The following is an 18812-nucleotide window of genomic DNA, read 5'->3' as shown; positions in this document are numbered from 1 at the left end:
GTGGAAGGGTCACTTGATAATAATCCTTTGTTTCTTCCACCTTTTCTTTCTGCCTTTCTTGAAAGCTCTGAGGACATGGACTGTTTCTTATTATGTGTATGTCCCACAGCTAGCACAATGGGGTCCCCAGCCATGGCTAGAACCTCTAAGAGCTACTGTGATACAAATCATTATAGCAATAAGGATATGAAATAACCAGAACAATGAAGTTGTTCCTTATTGTGAAGTCCAAATGAGAAGAGTGCATATGTGCTTTGATTTTCTCCCTATAGTAAAAAAAACCCCAACCCACTAACCATTTCAGAGCAGGACAGCTGACCTTCAAAAGTAAATACGATTAAAGCCAAACAAATCAGGTAAATACAATGAAAACATGGCTTGACAAGCAGCCTCTGGACAGAATTACAGTTCTATACACAGACTACACATTCAATTAGAATGATTGGGAATGGTGAAAATGTTTCCTTTGCCTCGGTTTGATATTAGCATGATATTGGTATTATAAAGGACGCCGGAGTTTTGCAGAACAGGGAAAAAAGAAAGAATTCCACTGAGATAATGAGGTCTTGTTTCTTGGAGTGACAAAACCCACTTCACACACTCACAATACTATACATATATTTTTGTTAGTCTCTAAGGTGCTGGAGGGCTACTTGGTTTTTTTTTTAAAGTTGTTTATGACATACTTGACTTCATACAAATATTCATAATTATATCACACTGAGTTATGCAATATCTCCAATATCTTTGAGTTTATCTATATCACTAATACACACTTTACTCTCAGTAAACACAAATCTTTTGAAAAACTAAGGATTACTTAGGTTTTAATAAATGAACCCTTGCTAAGGAACTGAAGGAACTGTGTCACTTGCCTCCTCTTAAAAAGACACTATTTATATCAATAACCCATTGCGTGTGTTACTCCAAGCTTCAAAACAGAACAGTGACAAGTTAACCAACCACTTTATAATAACATTTACTGCCCTTTATGAAGTTAACAAATCTATTTTTCAAATTTCAGTCATTTAAAATACAAAAGAAAAGCCATTTTTTCAGATGACAAAATGTGACTGCTGCTAGAATCAGAGTCGACTACATTTTTTTATTAATTTTATTATTCTGAGATGATTGATAAGATTAATTAAAACTGGCTAGATTCAGATATCTTCAGAGGGCCAATGTACACAACCCTTGCAATTTCCACTTGAATGAAACTGGAATAACTTCTATAGAAAGAGAGATATACCCAGTACTCCTTCTTTCCTCTTAAACTATATGATACAGTTATTTGGATTCTAAGACCAAAAGGGACCATTGTGATCATCTAGTCCAGGGGTGGGCAAATTCTAGCCCGTGGCCAGATCCGGTTTGCAGGGTTCATTCCTGGTGGGTCCCCACTCCATGTTTACCGGTGTCTCCGTAGGTATCAGAGTACTGCAGCTCTCATTGGCCACAAATTGCTCTTCGTGGCCAATGCAAGTGGTAGGAGGTGACGTCCCAGTCTGTGATGCTTCTGGCTGCTTGCATTGGCTACAATCAACAATTCAAAATCAACCAGAGCTGCAGTACCTGCGAAGGCACAGGTAAACATAGCATCGGCGGCCCACCGGGGACTAACCCTGCGGGCTGCCATTTTTTTATTGCCCACCCTGATCTAGTCTGCCCTCCTGTATATGACAGACCATACACCTTCCTCAAAATAATTCCTCCTCCTCTGCCTAATTACTAAGGGTGAGCTGTGCCTCAGCCACTGAGGGATGCAAGCTCCCTGTCCTCTCCTCTTGTGCCCAAGCCTCCTTTCCTCTGCTTATATCTTCTTCTCTCCCACAGGAGCCCAGAGCACCTCCACCCCGGTCTGCCGTATGCTCAGTCTTGGTGCTCCAGATGGCACAGATGCAGTGCCTCCCAGCTCCATGTACCAGGTGGTACAATCCAAGCACCAAGCAATGCAGCCCTAGCCCCAGCCACTCTGAGTCCCTATGGGCTGGGAACTGCAGGATGGGGCCTGTCCTGGGACAAGTGTGGGTGGGGTCACTGTAGACTGTTTGGGGAGGCATAGTCTCCCTCTACCTATGGTACCCATCACTCATGCTAATTCCCTGAGGGTATGTCTACACTACCACCCTAGTTCGAACTAGGGTGGTAATGTAGGCAACCGGAGTTGCAAATGAAGCCCGGGATTTGAATTTCCCGGGCTCCATTTGCATAAAGCCGGGCGCCGCCATTTTTAAATGTCCGCTAGTTCGGACTCCGTGCCCCGCGGCTACACACGACACGAACTAGGTAGTTCGGACTAGGCTTCCTATTCCAAACTACCGTTACTCCACATGGAAACGGTAGTTCGGAATAGGAAGCCTAGTCCGAACTACCTAGTTTGTGCCGCGTGTAGCCGCGGGGCATGGAGTCCGCACTAGCAGACATTTAAAAATGGCGGCACCCGGCTTTATGCAAATGAAGCCCGGGAAATTCAAATCCCGGGCTTCATTTGCAACTCCGGTTGCCTACATTACCACCCTAGTTCGAACTAGGGTGGTAGTGTAGACATACCCTTAGTGTGTCATTAACTGAGTTATCTGCACTGAAAGGATAGGCTGACTCTGACCTACATAGTTCAGAAACGATGGTTGTATACTATACCCCAGCAATCAGTAGGAATTCTTTGTGCATGAGGAATTCAACATCAGACTATCAAATGTTCTACTTAGAATTGTTTTAAAAAATCATACTAAAAATTGTTCGAACTAGGGTGGTAGTGTAGACATACCCTGAGTGTGTGTGTGTGTGTGTGTGTGTGTAACTCACACCAAGTACCTTGGTGCTGGGAGACAGTTGAGCATGAGGTTTACCAAATTCAAAATAAGCGCTCTGCTATTTCGATTTTATTTCAAAATAGCGGTTTGGCTGTGTAGATGCTGGTAAAGTTATTTCGAAATAACAGCTGTTATTTCAAAATAACTTTGCAGTGTAGACATACCATAACAGAATTAGGGCCTTTGACCTCCCTGATCATTTCTTCCTGGCTATCAGGACTGTCCCTAGGGCAAGGCGAGCTAGGCGAGCAAGGCAAATGCCTTGGGCCCTGTGATTTCGGGGCCCCATGCTGCTGAATGTTCACTATCTACTGGCCTGGCCTGGGGCCTCACTCCCAGTGTCCTGCCTTGGGCCCCACACACCCTTTTGCTGGGGCTGCTGGCTACCTTAGGTGGCTCCCTGCTCAACTTGCTGGCTATTGTGAATCCCATTTTTAGGGTTTGATTCATGTTACTGGGACTCATGCTAATGCACTAAAAATAGATGTTTTGATGTTGGGGCTCAGGCTCTCAGGTAACCCCATGACCCCACATACACACTTTGGAGCCCAATCTGAGGCTGAGGCACAATGGATATACAGCTATTATTGGACTACTGTGACCCCACTACCACACCTGTGGATCTGGGCTGGGAGGCAGATCTACATTTAGAGCACTGCATTAGTGTAGTGGCCCCACTATAGTGCTTAAATGAAGATGCTCCGAGCTGACGGGAAAGAGCTCTCCCATCGGTGTAGTTAATCCACCTTCCTGAGAGGTGGTAGCTATGTCAATAGGAGAAACTCTCCCGCCAACAAAGCGCTATCTACATGGCAATTTAGGTCACTATAAATTATGTTGCTCAGGGATGTAGATTTTTCCTACCCATGACCAATGTAGTTATACCAGTACAGGTCTATAATGTAGACCAGACCTGACTCAGAGCTATGGATTTCTCTAGACACAGGGTACCTGAAAGTCTGATGTTGCCACACCTATGTCCCATTGTAGACCTAGCCCGTTATGGCTGGTTTCTAGAAGGCAGATAATTAGCATGTGCTAAACTTTAAACTTGTCCTTAAAACCATCCCTACCCAACAAAGGAATTTCAATGAGATTTAAATTTGAGCACATGCTTAAGCATTTTTCAGAATAAGAGTCTATGTAACTGAGATCAGCAATACAATTAACAGAGACCATGAGTAGGGGGAGAAAATCAAGTGGTTAAAAGAATAATTTGTTACTACTTTAGGAAGGTGAAATGGTTTGAATAAAATGAAAACTGGTTTGAATTAATAAAATACTGAATTGGTAGCATGAGGTCTTTAGGAAGAGTGGGAAATCAAAGTGAAAACCTGATCTCCATTGAAGTCAATGAGGTAGGACTGCGGGAGGTTGCCATTGATTTCAATGGGTCCAGAATTTTACCCTTAGTTTTTTACTTATGAGCTCAGCATTTTTGACATTAAGGATATAAATGGTTACATTGGCTAGAGTACATCTATTTGTAGTAAAGTTACACACATGCTAACAGAGTAAATAGTAAGAGTATGAAAGCAGTAATGGGTAGGTCTATGCTGCAAAAAATACATACCAGTGAAAAAATAAACCAAAATGAATGAAAAACCCATATTGCAACAAGTCTCAGATTCCATATCAACTGCTGTGGGCTTGCACTGTGGGGCTGAAAACAGCAATGCAGACTTTTGGGTTTGGTCTAGGGCCCATGCTCCAGGTGGGTTCTTGGTTTCAGAGCCTGAGCTCCAGCCCTTGCCTGAATTGTAGCCCCTCAGCATAAGTCCTACACACCCAAATCAGTTGACTTGGGCTCAGAAGCTTGCTGCTGTGGGTCTTTTTTGTTTTGATTTTTGTATACCCTTACTGAGTCAGAGATCACATTCATCTTCCTTTCCCAGTATTGTGTAAGAATAGGGATACCATACAGTGGGGCTACATCTACACTGTCCTCTCTTGCACAGAAAATTATGCAAATGAGGTGCCTATTATTTGACAGATCAGCCCAGACAGAAGGTAGAGAATCAAAAAAGAGGAAATGTCTGGGAAACCCCCAGGCTATGTCTATACTGTGCTGATTTGTGCAAGAAATATGCAAATGAAGCAAAGTGTGGAACATCTCATTTGCATAATTAATATGCGTCCGCTTTTCGTGCAAGAGGCTTTTGCTCAAAAAGGAGCCATCTACATGGCACTTTTTTGCACAAAAAACCCCTCTTGCGCAAGAGCCATTCTTAATGAGGAAGAACAGCTGTTGCGCAAGAGGGGGTTTTTGCGCAAAAGCGGCCGCTCTTTAATTATGCAAATGAGAGGTGATGATATTCCACGCTTCGCCTCATTTGCATATTTCTTGCACAAAACAGTGCAGTATAGACATAACCTAGGGGGTTCCCAGACATTTCCTCTTTTTTGATCCTCTACCTTCTATCTGGGCTGATTTGTCAAATAATTGGCAGCTTCCGGGAATTTTTGTGGAGCAGACATTGCAGCTCAAAAGGAGCTGGCTCTGCGCCTACCCACACCCTCTTGTAGCTGGCTCCCACCTACCCACAGCTGGTTCTGAACCCTGCAGCAGGAGAGAGGGAAAGACAAGGAGGAGCTGACAGATGGCTGGTGCTGAATCCCAGGCTTGTGCCAGCTTGCCCTGCCACTATGACAGTGCCTCCCACTTCCAGAGTGAGGCCCCAGATACCTCTCCTGTGCTTCCCACATACTTCTTTCAGGATCCTCTCACCTGCACTTCCCCTCTTTCTCTACCCTATCTCCCACTCCCCAGCAGTTTTCCTTTTGGAAGCATGAAAGATGGTAACCCCATGTAAGGATCTCTACATCTGCATAAATCTACTTTTTTTGTAAAATAATGAATAGTACAGGCCAGCATTTACATGTGAAAAGTCATCAGAAATGGGAGAAGGAAAAACTGCCTACCTCAGTCATTTTTAAATAACTCAGGCCATTAATTGGCAACCTTTGTTTCTCCTACTTGCACAGCCATAAATTAGTTTTATGGATTAAGTAAATTTGAACTTTTAAAAATGATTTTATCGCTTAGAAAGCAAAACTCTGTAATCACAAGCAAACTGCTTAAAAGGGGAAAAAACGGGATTGAGAAGCTATAATTTCTTGCACCTTGGTTCCAAATTGTTGCTGTACAAATTAATCTAGTTAGTAATTGTAGTGCTGGCTCAAAGGTTCACAGCACAAAAGATTAGAGTGAGTAGAAATAATTGGTGTCCACTAAATAGGTACTTTACTATTTGTTCAGGAAGAAAGTGTTGTTGTTTTTTTTTCAAAAACTAAAACCAAAATCCTGCTTTACAGATTACTTAAAACAGACAATAAAAGAGCCCTGCAACACTAACTTCCCAACATGGCTGGCCTTACCATGAGGCGAACGGAGGCAGCCGCCTCAGGTGCCAGACTGTGTGTGTGGGGGGGGAGGGGGTGCCACTAGGACCCAGAGAATTGAGACTTTTCAATGTTTTGGCCCAAGCGAGGGGACACGGGGGCATCATTTGAGCAAAATGTTGTGGGCTGGTCCTGTTCCCCAAGTGGCTGTTATTTCATTGATATGCCTTGTAGAAGACCCATCATGACTCCCCAGCGGCAGTGGGAGGAGGCAGTGCTAGCTGAGGTGGTTGGGGCTGAGGTAGCAGCTCCTCCAGCATCCAGGGCTAGCCTGGGACTGCATGGCCATGGCAGCGGAGCCTCTGGGGCCGGGCCGGGCCGGGACCATGTGGCTGTGGCAGCGGCTTCTCTGGTGGCCAGGGCCAGCCTGGGACCACATGGCTGCAGCAGTAGCTCCTCTGGTAGTGGTTCACCACCCAGGACAGTTGGGAAGTCACCACACGGCTGTAGCCCCAGTTTCAGTTCTGGGCAAGGGCTGGAGCTATGTTAGGGCCGTGTGATAGTTGCTCCTGGGGCAGGCCATGGGCGGCTGCTGGGACAGGACCTGGGGTTGAGGTGTGGCATGGGAGTGCCAGAAAGATGCTGTGGCAGTGGTGGCTGCCGTGGTTGGGAGATCAGGCTGCCATTCTTCTGCCATCATCACTAGTGGAACAGTGCTGGAGACAGAGGCTTGTGTGCTGCTTAAAGTATCAAACTACAAGCCTGAGATCAGAGAACTCAGCAAGGGAAAGCAAGGCCAAGGATCACACTAAATGGTAAGATCTGCATCTTAATTTATTTATTAATGAAGCTGCTAAAATGTGAGTAGGACTATTATTGACTTTAAAAAGTATCAATGGCATGCAGACCCGTAAACAGAAGTGAATAAGTTAAATCTTGCCATGCTGCTTCTGAAAGGTTGCCGACCCCTGGTCTAGGAAGATTTCCCAACATGAAAGGATGGCGGGAAAATATTAGAGAGCCTTGGTAAAGTTTTTAAAGGAACCTGAAGGAGGACAATGTGCAATCTCCAAGACCAGCTCACTCTCCTCTCCTGAATCCCAGGCCTACAGTGAGCTCTCACTACATTCTGGAACATGGGGTGATGGTAATTACCTTCACTCCATGTTGATCTATAGGGCGAGCCCCCTCTGTGCAGCAAGTATTATGAGAATGATGAGGCCCCATTCCTTCACCTAGTTTTAGGTTACTCATGCTGTGCTGATGAAAATTATCTCTAATTCTAATGGTGTTCACTCATGCTGGGGAGAAGAGGAAGTGTAGCTTTTGATTCATCTCCCCTTGAAATATTGGAGACGATTTACAACACTCTGGGCAAAGGAAATCTGAGTTGAGTCTAGCAGCCTTTCATTCATTCTCCTCTTCAAAATTTACTTCATCTAGACAAATGCCAATTAATTCAGTGGCCAACTGTGGCGACCTTGCTTTTATTTCCTCGCAACAAAGTATCTCTAAGTATTTCTTGGCGTGTGTTCATGCTTACTTGGTGGTTCAATGACAAACAAGCACATTATTGCTAATGAATATGTTTGCAATTCCATCCTGGCCCCCAGCAAAAAAAAAAAAAAAAAAAAAAAAGTATCTCAGAAGTCTGAGTGCAGTAGCTATTAATCAGCCCTAAGCTTTCCAATATGTCTTAATTCAAAGCATTTGTTTCATACAATATTTTATGCACACCACACCAGTGTAGTTCAACTTAAGTTTCAAATTTTCATCTATTTTAGTTTACAATATATCAGTCTGGGTAGGTTTTTGGGTGGTTTTTTTGGCGGGGGTGAGGGGAGCTGTTTATTTTTCTCTTTCTGAGGATTTCCATTCTCCAGTAGGGTTCAACAGCATGAGTGTCAGAGTGTCACCATCAGAGATCATGCTATGGAGCCCAGCTGGGTGGGAGCCAGTGATGGGAAAGGGGAGGGAAAGAGGCAGGAAAAAGTTTGCATTTGGCATCCTTGAAGAAGAAACCAAAGCCAATGGTACACTTTGCAGAGCAATCTCTTTCACACAGCACAAAAGATATGGGCATGGCTATCACTGGCCTGGATTGCCCTTCCTAACACACACAGAGGGTAAGCCTCTGCACAGGGAATACCGCCCTTCTATACAGAAGAGAAGGGGTCAGCTGCCTTAGCAGAACTACTCACCCCCTCCTCCAAACCACAGGCTCCAAGCTGGGAGAATGGGAGGACTGGGCTGATAATGGGCAGACACACCTCATCCCCATCTGGGAAAGGTAATAAAACACCCCATTATTAAGATACTCAGCACCTGGAGATACTGACTGGTGCCTGACACCAAACCGTGTTTGTACTGAAAGAAGTCAGCCAGAAAAATACAAAGTGGGGGCCTTGATAATTCTACAAAGACTATAAAAAAATCCTAGGAAATAAAACCTTCCAAATGAAGGAACTAAAGTTCCTATAAAATAGTAACCCCAAAAGCTTTTGCTTATAGAGTCTCCAGTGGTAAATAGACAGATTAATTAATTAATCCCACTTCATTTTAATTGGTCAGCACTCTTATTTTCATTTGATACCTCCCTGGGTTGCTTCTCCCACATGGCACTTTAAGAAATTGTCAGACTGGGAGGTATACCTGCATACACACAAACAGATATTGTCACAGAGACCTCACCCAAATGCCTCAATATCACTTCCTTTCAGCACTCACCCATCTGACTCAAGCAGATGTTCCAAGGGACACCCACATTTACACCCTGGTGGTACAGTCTCGTCAGCTTTCCTTTTAATGAGATAAGGGTTTTGCTTTGCTCTGGAGTCTGATTCAAATATTCTCCTCACTAGTCAGTTAATAGGATCAGAGCATCTCCAGCTGTATTGTACAGGTTCTCTCCTGGGCAATCTGCTTCAAGGAGATGGATTGAGAGGCTTACACCTTTAAATATGATGCAGTCAAGGAGAATTATAATTATTGCATGTACTAATACTATTTACAAGATCCAGATCATGCAGGATAGGAACCAGGAAATAAAAATGGACTGTATAGAAATCACATCAGCAGAACTCATTGATAATGTGTCATTCATGCTATCAGAAAGTTTTGTTACAGAGAAGAGAAACACAGGATAAACTCCCCAAAATCTAATCACAGAAGCCTTCTGTTTCTATGGAACAGACTGGCATTCTCAGCCTATGTGAAAAAAGAGATGAAGGACTGTGTTGCCCCTTTTGTTTCAGATTTTCTTTCTGAAATTCAATCTCTCATTTCATCCTCCTGAGGCTGTGGCTGGCAGCACTTACACCCTTTTCTGACCAACCTGGTAGGGTCATCTTTTTTAGTGCTGCTTTTTCCAAAGGGCAATCTTCCATTCTGTTGCCGTGCTTCATTGCCAGTGCAATTTTTAGGCAGCATTAGTTGTGGGGTGCAGATGCTACAACTTTGAGCTAATATTTTTAAAGTTGCCTAGAAGATTCGCTTGCCCTCTGTCCATTATTACAATTAATAAGAACTGCATACACAAATCTCCTATCACCATGGAAACGATAGCCTAAAGGTCTAATCGCCTGATCTGTGGACACAATCAATTGTAAATACACTTTAGCACTTAGCTGCCAAACTACAAGCTTATCTACACTGTCACTTTGCTGAACTGTAACTTTCTCGCTCAAGGGTGTGAAAAACATATCCTGAGCGCAGAAAGTTACAGTACTGTAAATTGCCAGTGTAAATAGGCTCACAGTGCTGTTAGCTACTCTTCCCGTGGAGGTGGTTTACCTACAGTGTTGGAAAAGATTTCTCTGAGCACTGGTGCCATGACCATACCACTGCACTTGGCAATGTAGGCAAAGCGTACCTGACCTATAGGTGCAAAGAACAATCTAACGTCTGAATGCCAATATGAGCCCTGCATGGTTTCAGTAAAAATGGAAAATTAGACCCGGGTTCTTGCCTAGGCATTACTGAATGTAATACTCCTTAGGGCATGCTATGCCAAAAAAAATTAAAATTTTGCACCATGGCATTGGGGAGCCCAGGCCACTGGCTGCACAGAGGTAGGAAGTATCAGAGGGGTAGCCGTGTTAGTCTGAATCTGAAAAAGCGACGAGGAGTCCTGTGGCACCTTATAGACTAACGGAAGTGTAGGAGCATCAGCTTTCGTGGGCAAAGACCCACTTTGTCAGATGCAGGTAGTGGAAATTTCCAGAGGCAGGAATAAATATGCAGGCCAGGATCAGGTTGGAGATGACGAGGTGGATCCAATCAAGGAGGATGAGGCCCACTTCTAACAGCTGATCTGGAGGTGTGAATTCCAAGAGAGCAGAAGCTGCTTTTGTAGTTAGCAAGCCATTCACAGTCTTTGTTTAATCCAGAGTTGATTGTGTCAAACTTAAAGATGAACTGTAGCTCAGCAGTTTCTCTTTGAAGTCTGGTCCTGAAATTTTGTTGCTGCAGGATGGCTACTTTTAGATCTGCAATTGTGTGTCCAGGAAGATTGAAGTGTTCCCCTACAGGTTTTTGTATGTTGCCATTCCTAATATCAGATTTGTGTCCATTGATTCTTTTACGTAGGGACTGTCCTGTTTGGCCGATGTATATAGCAGTGGGGAATTGTTGGCACATGATGGCATATATTACGTTGGTAGATGTGCAGGAGATGTGCTGGCCTACCTCCCAAGGCCCACACGAGGAAGTGAGGAGACAGATTGACAGAGCCAGACGTGTACCCAGAAGCCTCCTGCTACGGGACAAGCCCAAGAAAGAAACCAACAGAACACCACTGGCCATCACCTACAGTCCCCAGCTAAAACCTCTCCAATGCATCATTAGTGATCTACAACCCATCCTGGACAATGATCCCTCGCTTTCACAGGCCTTGGGAGGTAGGCCGGTCCTTGCCCACAGACAACCCGCCAACCTGAAGCATATTCTCACCAGCAACTACACACCGCACCATAATAACTCGAACTCAGGAACCAATCCTTGCAACAAACCTCGGTGCCAACTCTGCCCACATATATACACCAGCAACACCATCACAGGACCTAACCAGATCAGCCATACTGTCACTGGTACATTCTCCTGCACACTGGTACTGCTCCTACACTTCAGTTAGTCTATAAGGTGCCACAGGACTGCTCGTCGCTTTTACAGAGGTAGGAGATCACTGTGCAGCTCCTCCCCCGGACACAGATTCAAAAGTGAGGTTGCCCCCAACCTGACACACACAAGGACCAGGCCTGCCCCCAAAACACCCCAGGGGCTTGCCTTTCCATGCTGGGTGCACCAGGTGTGGGAAGGGAGGCTCAGCAAGGCAGGATCCAACTATTGAGGGGCGAGGTGTGGGTGGATCCAGGTGTGGCTAGAGAGGGTTCTTTTTGGGGCAAGCTGGGTTTGGACAACACAGTGGAGGTGGGGGCAGAGGGCAGGTGTCTGTGTGCGGGTCCTGAATGTACAGGCACTTATTGGGAGGTTTTGGGTGCAGTAGAAATAGGACTCTGCAGGGAGTCCAGAAGAAGATGGTTGTGGCTCAGTGGGCGGTGGGATCTGAATGTGGGGAGGATGGAACTGGGAAGGGGTCTGGAGGTGTCTAGCTGAGTCTTCTACAGATCCCATTGCCACCCCATAGTGACTTACCTCTCTGCCTGACTACGCAAAACATACTGCTGAAGAGGGTCATCTGACTGCTCTTGTGGCTTCCCTTTCTTACCCATCAGAAAGTCATTTTTTTCTACAGGGAAACAAACAAATCTGTGGGGGACATAAATTCTGTGCATGTGCAGAGGCACAGAATTCCCCCATGAGTAGGATTAAGACAGAACAACCTTCTAAAATATCACCCTAAATTTAACCTCACAACTGATTCTGTCTGAAAAAAACTATATTTACAATATTTAAAGTGGGTACACAATTATTTTCCACATTTGTCTTTTCCAGTGCCAAGATGTCAAGAGATCAGTGCTGCATCGTCAGGTGTGTCTACACAGCAGGGCTTTATTCAAAATAAACTACGCAATTTGAGTTACGTCATTTGTGTAGCTTATTTCGAAATAGCTTATTTGAAATTGGGAGTGTCTACACAGCACTTATTTCAAAATAGAGTACTCTTCCTCCGACTTCCCTTACATCTCGTACAATGAGGGTTACAGGAATCTGAGTAAGAAATCCTCTATCTTGACAGTATTTCAACATTATTTTGAAATAACGCTAGTACCCTTTGTCTATCTCAAGCCATGGGGAATGCCTCGTTGTGAAAGAAGTTTTTTCCTATTGTTTGCAGATTAAAAAAGCTCAGTGCTTCCTTGAACAGTACCGCACAATTCTCAGTGTAGAAACTGTACTCCCTATTAGCTATTTAAAGATTGTATTTGGGACAATTAAATACAAATTCTGTTCCTTTGCTCCTAGATTGAAATGAAGGTGAGTTTGTTTGAAAAAGAGGTCAGCTTTTTAAAATGGCCTTCAGCCTTAAAACTACAAGTATAATTTCTGCTTTTAACTTGTTGATTACCCTATTTTTCATAAATAACCAGGTCAACCAACCTTCTGCATCTGAAAAGATAAATATCGTATTATACATGCAAACTGGTTAACTAGATGCCTGCCTATAGGATTTGGGCATGTAAATGAAATTAGTCCTCTGGAACATTCTACAGCTGTGTACTTTTGGGGTAGAAGCTCTGGTCTCCCCTAGTCAAGAATTAGGGTTACTGTCCCCACCCCCCAGCAGAGCAACACAGACACTGAACCAGCTCAGCTCTGGAAGGACATAGCTATAAAGCTGTTGACTGCACCCAAGAACCCATCCCTCAAAAAGGACCAAAATCCCAAATAAATCCATTTTACACTGTATAAGTTTTACACAGAAAAGCCTATACATTCACCCTTTTTATTAAGGAAAGAGTTATATGAAAAGTGGTTGCTCCCCCCTCAGTTAACAGTTTTTAATACTGGACTTAATAATAAAAAGTGTTTTTATTAAGTATAGAAAGTAGGATTTAAGTGGTTGCAAGTGAAAACAGATCAAAGTAAGTTACTAAGCCAAAATAAGCAAAACATCCCAGCTAATTCTAATGTGCTAAGAAATTTGTTACATGCAAATTCTTATCCTAACAGTCATTCTAATGATCTCCTCCACAAGCTAAGCAGCCTCCTAGTTAGGCCCATTCCTGCCCTTGTTCAGTCTTAGACGTTTCTAGAAGGTATCTTAGGTAGTCAGTTGGATGGGGGGAGGTCTCCTGGCATTTGACCACTCCTTATTGGCTCTCCCCTTTATATCCCCGTTGCCTAAGGCAGGGAACTCCTTGTGTTCAGTTCAAATTATTCTCACTTTGAGTGGAAAAGTACCAGATCTAATATGGGTTCCAGCATCAGGTGGTCTAGTCACATGGCTTTGTAGGACCAACCACAGGTTGTTGACTTGATCACCAAGCCATGAAGTTCCTAAAGCATCACTAATGGCTTTTACTAGAATACCTGGATTAAGAATATAGGTTCCCACTTAATATTTCTAATATCATATACAAGAAAGATACATGCACAAACATAGGATATCCCATTCAGGGGATCACAGGCTCTTGAATGACAGGTTACATGACCCCATTTTTCAGAAAGCATCTTTGAAATATGCATATTCATAGTCATAATCCAATTTTCATAAAGTGTGTGGGGGGGGGGGGCGCGCGCTAAGACACTGTCTTCTTCCACATCCTACCAAGAGGAGAGGACAAGAGAAGATGTGTAGGAGTGGATTCTTTGATGTGGGATAATCAGCTGCAATGGGAGCATTCACGGAGTAGACACACCCCTGTGCCTATGGAGGTGGAAGCTGGATTTGAGCCATAGTGCCTGAAGTCTAAACTGTTAATTAAATATAATAACACCTTTTACTTTTATAGGACCTTTAATAACAACAGAAAAAGATGTAAATTGATACCTTTTTCTGGGTTTCCCTTAGCATTTGCCTTATCTTTGTGTTTCATCTGGGTTTTATATGGCTCCCATCACTACAACAAACAGGACCTCATGGATGGCAATGAATTTATATTCACAAAATATCTGCAAGGGCAGGGAGTGCTGTTCGTCCCATTTTACAGATGGGGAATGGATGTGAGGATATGTTGACACTGCAATCAAATGTTAGTTTTAATCTAACTAGCATGATAAAAAGGTTAGTTTTAATCTAACTAGCATGATAAAAATAGCAATTAAGATATAGCAATCCAAACTAGCAAACCAACTACATACCTGGGTCCTGGGGCACAGGACAGAGTGGCTCAAGAAGTTTTGCTGCCCAATGCAGACAGAATTTCTAGTGTTTCCCATACTGGCTGAGCAATTAACCCACAACAAGAAAAAGCTCAGAGACCCCTCCAGAAGTTGGAGCCCAAGGGAGAGCTCCTTGTTCACACACTCTCTAGAATCGGCTCTGCCTGGGTAGGTGTGTACAACCTATACGACTGTTATCTTCATTGCTATTTTTAGCATGCTATTTAGCTTAAAGATAGTGTGGGCATAAGCCTATCCAAGCTGCAATCACTCTTTCAATTGCAGTGAATAAGAAATAGCAATCATGCCTGTTCTAATGCAAATAGCATTTATTTAAGCTTCCATGTACAGGATCAACTAAGCAGCTTTAAAAATGTCCCTGAAACCTTCAAGCTACATAGCACAGATGAAGAATTGACGAGAAATTGACATGCTGCACTGTACTTTCTCTCCTTGAGAAGGCAGATAAAAATAGCATGGGAATAATGATTGTAGCAATCCAAAAGAGGCTGAGTTACCTATCTTCCTGGATTGACTGGGAGTTTTCCAGAATCTTCATCAATCTCCAAGTGACTATTAAAAACAATCCAAGAGATTTTAATAGGTTGTTAAGTGACCAGTCAGCAGCACAGCAGGGCTAATGAAGTCTCCCTACCTGCCCTACATGGCTCCCAGAAGTAGCTGACATGTCAAGCTCCTAGGCACAGGGGGCGACCATAGGAGCTCTGTGCACTGCCCCCACCCTTAGTGATTCTGCCCCCACCCTGATTGCTGGCTCTGCAGCTCCCATTGGGTGCGGTTCCTGGCCAATTGGAGCTGCAAAAGTGGTGCTTGCAGAAAAGGGTTCCATGTGGTGCCACTTAACTGTCACTGCACCTAAGGCCACAGGGACATGCTGGCCACTTCCAGGAGCTGTCCAGGGTAAGTGCTGTATCACCATGAGACCTCCTGTCATGCCCCAACACCCTACCCCAGCACTGAACCTCTCCCCAGCTCCCTCCAGGAGCCTGAATCCCCAACCCCCTCCTATGCCCCAGCCTCAGGCCCGAGGCCCAAGACTTCTCCTGCACTCCAAACTTCTCAGTCACATCCAGAGCCCCTCCTGAATCCCAAGCTCCTCATCCCTGAGTTGCCAGAGTCTGTGCTCCCAGCAGAGCCTCACCCGCTCCCATGCCACAATATCCCATCACAGCCTGGAGCTCCTTGAGCTTATTTCTGACCTCTGAACATGCTTACTGAATCTGGCCCTGCAGGCAGGACAGTTTTGGGAATGCTTAATTTGAGAAATCAGGAAGAACTCAGATACTTTGAAGCTCAGCAGTATCAGGACTGAGGTGCTGTGTGCATGCACAGTGGTAGAAATTTGAATACCAAGACATTACTGGAGGTAACTTAGGAACCCAGGGAATTTAGGTAGCAGCTGAGCAGGGGCTTTGAGAACATAAATATTGGATTTATGTGCCTAATGTGGCAGTTAGACATCTAAATCCTTTGTGGATCCAATCCCTAGCGTTTTAAGAAGAGGATGCTAAGCACCTTCCAAAAGATACCCAGCCCTTTGCAATAGCAAACATTGAAAACAAACACACACACAGTTATCGCTTTATCTATCTCTGGAGTAGTCTGAGAACAAATGCAGCAGCTGTTTAATAGAGCATGGCACCATTACACAAACAGTTCAAGACAGGAAGTGAAGCAGAATTCTATAGCCAATTGAACCCGCAGAGGTAGAAAGAAAGTAAATAACTGATCTGGAAATTGGCCACAAGAAAAATTAAAACATTTGTCAGGAGTTCATCATACTAAGTGCACTAAACAAAACATACATGACCTGAGATTTTTAAAAAATTATTTTTAATCAGAAAATGTTGAAGCCTCATTTATGCACATTAAAAAAACCCTGTTTCATCTGTGTTAATTTTGTAGCTATACCTATAATCAGCTGTTGTAAATTGACGCAGCTCCACTGAAATCAATGGGATTATGCTGATTTATATGGGATGAGAATCTGGGCAATTAATATATATGCTAGAGTCAGGTAAAGAAGTTTGTACTTTTAAATTTCAGGACATAATTTTTTTTTGTTGTTTTCAAGTTTGGAAGAATTTATTTGTCAGACTGTAAATATAGTATTTGGCAAAACATCTCAGGGTATTTTTAATCAATAGTTCATTTAGACCTTGCTCCAATGCCCAGTGAAGTCAATGTAAGATTTTCCATTTACTTCAATATGCTTTGGATCACGTTCATTAGCATTAGCAGGTTGATTTGATTTTATCACTGTAACTTTACATTACTAAGTCTGACAGGGCAGGTGTGTGAATTAAATGTAGCCTAAATGGAGTGCCAAACAATAGCTTGTGTCACAATAACTTGTGCAAGATGATTAAAAAGCATTTTTTGAGAATGCTCCTGCTATTTTAGCAATTTCTGTCTCAAATATATTTTTTCCCACAGACTTGTATTTTATGTATCTCTCATATATCAGACAAAATCCACAATGTTCTTAGTGATTCTGGATAAAAAAATGCAAAGTTCTATCTCTTCTCCTTTTCATAATAGATTTTTCTTTTATAAAATAGTAGGATCATAATAATGTTGTGCTTGAAATATTGTAATTGAAAACTTGTGTTGTGTTTGAAATATTAGTTATGTTTTTCACGACACTAAGGGCATGTCTATACAGCAGGGATAAACTCTGTATCTCTTGAGCTACACTAATTGTATATCTTAAGTCGCAATAGTTTATTTGACTTTTGGCACTGTCTACACAGCAGTTATTTCGAGATATAGCACTCTCCCCCTGACGTCTCTTACTCCTCGGAAAATGAAGGTTACAGGAGTCAGAGTAAGCAGTCCTCCAGCTCAACATTATTTTGACATTATGTCAAAATAACTGCTGTGTGTAGACACAGACTATGGTATTTTGGAATAACGTCTTAGCTTAGATCTGCTTACCATGGGGTCCACACCACAGAGTTGATTAGGAGGGTGATTTATTGGGTCTTTACTAGACTCTCAATTGAGCGCCAGTGGATTGATCCTTGCAGTGGAGATCCGACCTGTATTGGAAACAAGCATTTAGGCTATGTCTACACAGAAGCATTATTTTGGAACGTAATAACATAACTCAAATTGCATAGCTTACATTGACCTGATGTTGCAGTGTAGACCCACGCAAATATATATAGGACATGGTGAAGTACTTCTAGAATCATGTCATAGCTTGCCAGGTACCTGGGTATAGATCACTACTGATCACACAACAGATCATTTTATTCAACTACTTGAGCCATTTCAGTAACAAACCTGTATGTCAATGACAAGTGTGCACCTTCTGATTTGAGCTTTAAAAAGACTAAGTTTTTTTTTTCTTTTCTGCTATACTTTCCTTGCCTTTCTCCTAAATGTCTTTGATGTTACATTCTTGCACAATTGTTGGGTAGGAAAGATGAAAAGTGTTTTTTTTTTTTTAATTCATTGCTCTTTGCCACTCCTTTCCTGTTTTCTAACTTAAAATCCAGCTAAACCTAGGTATTATCTTTTGGATAGGAAGCAATCTGAACTGAAAATGTCAATTGTCTCCAATGGTTACTGAGAAAAACAAATATTTCAGTAGGCACGCACCCTAATAATTGGATCTTGTAATAGCTGCAAGTACTCACTTGCACTGAGGGACCCATTCCCATACTGTTCATGTACAGCAGGACAATTAGACACAAATGAAGAAAAGAAAAGAAAAGAAAAGAAAAGAAAAGAAAAGAAAAGAAAAGAAAAGAAAAGAAAAGAAAAGAAAAGAAAAGAAAAGAAAAGAAAAGAAAAGCTTAGCCTCTGGAATCCATATGAAATTATCATTTCTTTCTTGAAGCAAAATTATATGTCATAATTAAATTATATTGGCATTGGGCTAACAAAATCCACAGTAAAAGGGCAATATGAACACTATTAAATGGTGATGCCAGAATAGCTTTACTGTATTATTGGGTGCTCTATATCTGTTGCTTAATTAGAGATATTGGTTGAGAGTTGGTATTTCAGATTGGCTAATACAGGCAGTCCCCGAGTTACGCGGATCCGACTTATGTCGGATCCGCAGTTACGAACGGGGCCCTTCCTCTCCCTGGTCTCCAGCAGACCAGGGAGAGGAAGCAAAGCGGCGGAACACGTGGGCAGCGGACAGGGCTGTCCTCTGCCCACGTGCTCTGCGGCTTGGCTCTGCTTTGCCCCCCCCGTTCCCCTGGTCTGGGCTGTCCGCTGCCTGCGTGTTCCGCCACTTTGCTCCCCGTTCCCCTAGTCTGCAGACCAGGGGGACGGGGAGCAAAGCAGAGCAAAGCCACGGAGCCCGAGGGCAGCAGGACAGCCACGGCGCGTCTG

At 43.2% G+C, this 18812-nt stretch overlaps 1 long non-coding RNA gene across 1 annotated transcript in view; it reads right to left on the bottom strand.

The window, feature by feature from the left end:
- Positions 1–17503, bottom strand: part of LOC102447401 (uncharacterized) — an 81258-nt gene extending 63755 nt beyond the window's left edge. Inside the window, exon 1 of the long non-coding RNA XR_012901653.1 lies at positions 17397–17503. This is a non-coding gene — a long non-coding RNA (uncharacterized LOC102447401). The remainder of the gene's footprint in view (positions 1–17396) is intronic.
- Positions 17504–18812: the final 1309 nt, after the last annotated feature.

The sequence above is a fragment of the Pelodiscus sinensis genome, chromosome 2, assembly GCF_049634645.1.
Source record: "Pelodiscus sinensis isolate JC-2024 chromosome 2, ASM4963464v1, whole genome shotgun sequence".
NCBI lineage: Eukaryota > Metazoa > Chordata > Testudines > Trionychidae > Pelodiscus > Pelodiscus sinensis.
Note: the sequence above shows the minus strand (reverse complement) of the source record. Positions and strands in the feature narration are given on the sequence as shown.